Genomic DNA, 3568 nt, shown 5'->3' with positions numbered 1-3568 from the left:
ATGAGTCCTTAACAAGTGGCTAGGATTTATTTTTACTGTGGATCCGAAAAAGCCCATTAGAAAAATACAAAAACTAATGCTCTACTCAAAGACTTGTTGCTTAGCAACCCTTTTAAATTTGGTTTAAAAATATATAAAAAAGCACTTATTGTTTAGCAACCCTTCTTATTAAATTTGGTTTAAAACTATATAAAAAGATACACATAAGTAATGTTAAAAGAGATACATTGAATTTGATAAAGTTAATGAGAATGATTGTGTTTATTGAATTATATTGTTTAAAATAATTAAATAAAATTAGAAACTGAAATATAAAAATATAAAAATTGATTTCAATTTAACCTAATTTGAATGAATAATAGGAAAAATGGTTACTTTATTTTGATTTAAATTTGTAATATATATATGAATTCCTATACACACGAAATGTTTCACAGAAATACTGAAAGGCTTAAACCCCGAGATAAGGTGGGATATATATATATATATATATATATATATATATATATATATATATATATTATTTAAAAATAATAATTATAAATTAAAAAATAACAATAAAATGTAGAATAGTTACTAGTAAATTTTTTGTTAAATTTTTAATAATATATATTTTTAATGAGTTATATATATATATATATATATATATATATATTAATTTTTTAATTAAAAATTTGTGATATAAATTAAGAATGTGATTTTTTATTATTTAAATATATATATATATATATATATATATATATATATATATATATTAATTTTTTTATTAAAAATTCGTGATATAAATTAAGAATGTGATTTTTTATTATTTAAAATATATTTTTGAATATATAAATGGATTTAACATCTTGAAAAATTCTAATTATACAGATTAAACAATTTAAATTTAAGTTCTTAAAAATTTCTATTAAAAATTTTAAATTAAAAAACTATTTCATATATATGAAATATTATTATAACAGAATTAAATTAATATATATATTTGTAGAGTAATTGGTGGCAAAGTCTTTTTGTTACAACAGTTCATGGTGTGATCCCAAGAGAGTGCACTACACCTCATTAATTCCACTGAAACTAACCCACTAAAAAAATCATGTATATAATTTTTATTTTTTTTTAATCGATAAATTATGTTTATTAAAGTCCTAACCAGCTAGGATGTCACCAACAAAAGAGAACAGACGTCCATACCATTCTCAAAGTCTTCAGGTCTATACCTCTCGGTACTTATCGGTTGGCTCTCAAGTCTTAGGTCTAAATCACTCAGCAAGTCTAAATCAAATGGACTCTCAAATTCTTCAAAGGCTAATCAGTGGATGCTCAAAATCTTCGGTCTAAATCAGAATTTCCGGTGGATTCTCAAAGTCTTCGAGTCTAAATAACTCGTAATTTCCAATGAACGGATGCCAGAAGCCGCGTGGAATGTATTGTCTTCTAGCGATTCAAAAACACTTGAGTACAAACTTTCGGTTCAATCAAACAACCTGCAAAGTCACGCACATTGACTTTCCAGTTCTCTGCACTGCAATTCCATGTAATTTCCCTCACCTCTATCCTCAAATTCTGCCGTGTCTCAAATTCTGTAATATTTTTGTAAACTCTGAAATATTTTTGGAATCTGTAATCTAGATATGTTCACTATGAGAAAGTTCTTCCACTGTTAGGGTTTTCTTTCGAAAGCCCTAATTTCGGTTCGACTGTTCGGGTTTTGTTTCGAAAGCCCTACAAGCCCACTGGTATAAGGGTACTGGTCAATGGATACCTCCATAAATTTCCATCTATACCTAGAATGAACTTGATGAGAAGGTGTGCCGTTCTAGTCAGTTTTACTTGCCTGAGTGGGCTTCGATGTTTCAGAGCAGTCAGTTAGGGATGAGATTGGCAGGAGAGGAAGAAACGTATGCAGAAAATGAAGGCATGGCAAGGAGAAGGATAAATGGATGCAGAAAATGAAGACATGGCAAGGGAACTCACTAAATTTTGGCTGATGTTGTCAATCCTCTGTTGCCCTGCACCTCCTCGGCTACGCCTGAAAATCATGTACTGTATTCCACTGTAAATTCTTCTTTAATTGATGTTAAATTCTAGATTTATGTTAGATGGGGTCATTTAAACCAGTGTTTGCATGCCATATTTAGTGACATTCAGTGACTCTGTAACTCCTGTAAGGAATCAGAAACTTGGCTACAGAGGGAGTGCAAAAGAATCTCCCTACTCAAGATTGTGGCTGTAAGGATTTAATTAGAAATTGACACAGAGTTGAGTGCCAGCCATTGATATTGTTCAGTTATGTCAATAAGCTCCAGGAAAATATGTAATTGGCATATTAGTCTTAAGGGAAGGGTGCATTGGTAATTTGTTTGGAATGTTAGCACTCTCGTGCTGAATATCAGTTAACAACTCCAATGTGTGAACTAAAACAGAAACATTTTCGGCCATGGAAGTTTTCAAAATAATTTGATGGTTATGATCAGTTATATGTATGATTAAAATAATTTTATTGGTAATTTTGTATTTTTAAATTACAGCATTGGTAATTTTGTATTTTTAAATGACAGTCTTACTTATACATAAAATTTTATAGATGAAACAACATTTTTCACCAAGTAAGAATGTGATTTTTTGTTGTATAAAGATAAGAACGTGGTTTTTTGTTATTTAAAATACATTTTTGAATGCATAAATAGATTTCACATTGAAAAACCCATAAGGCACTAAAAATCTACATACTAAATATAACCATCTTTATAATTATATATAATTTTTGAATTATTTTTATCCAATGTTACCATAACAAAGCATGAATATATTTTGCCCTGCTATGTTATATTTAGTAATTTTAATAAAGATTGAATTCTATTTTCCTTAAGAGTTTTATTATCTCTTGATTGGACTTATTTACAATGTATACATATATGTTAAGTTACAGGGGGCTTATGTTGACCCACCATATACTTTCTTAAATGCTCTCTAGGTAATTTTCCTTTTGTTATATTTGTTCCAGTAACTTTTAAGGACTTGAGCTTATGATTTAATAGGATTATGAGTTCATTTATCACATGTTTCAGTTTTACTTGGTTTGTTGTAGGGGTTTTCCTCTCATCATTGATGGTGTTCCAATATTAATCACCATGAATTAAGGTTTGTTTCTAATATGGGTCTCTCTAACACTCCAAAAGTGAATGCTCGCTCTTTGATTATCACATCAAACATGACCGTTCTCTTTGGGACAGGTGAGGTGTCAACAATCTAGAGCATTGGATTTTAGGGTTACACATCAACGGTGGGAAAGTGGGTAAGCCATTATGGCAACTAACCAACCCCCATCTGGCTCTCGACATTCAATTCACACTCTCTCTTGTTGTCAGTGCACAACTGTTCATTTTTTACCTTAGTATTTTCCCTTCTAGTTCCCACGATCATATCTTTGAAACCACCGGTTCAAGCATAAGTATGATGGATGACTAAAACCCTTATTTCCATTATAAAATGTGTTACGTGGGTATGTTTATTAGTTGTTTAACTAACATATTTTTTTTGGCTTCCTGTTGTTTATGACTTTCTTCTC

At 29.8% G+C, this 3568-nt stretch overlaps 1 long non-coding RNA gene across 1 annotated transcript; it reads left to right on the top strand.

The window, feature by feature from the left end:
* Positions 1-1166: 1166 nt before the first annotated feature.
* Positions 1167-1786, top strand: LOC149247018 (uncharacterized). Its single transcript, XR_016265605.1, has 2 exons — positions 1167-1534; positions 1630-1786. It is a non-coding gene; the product is annotated as an uncharacterized LOC149247018 (long non-coding RNA).
* The last annotated feature ends 1782 nt before the right edge of the window (positions 1787-3568 follow it).

Source organism: Pinus tabuliformis, chromosome 7 (assembly GCF_031772625.1).
Source record: "Pinus tabuliformis cultivar Carrire ecotype Pingquan chromosome 7, CPIR1, whole genome shotgun sequence".
NCBI lineage: Eukaryota > Viridiplantae > Streptophyta > Pinopsida > Pinales > Pinaceae > Pinus > Pinus tabuliformis.
Note: the sequence above shows the minus strand (reverse complement) of the source record. Positions and strands in the feature narration are given on the sequence as shown.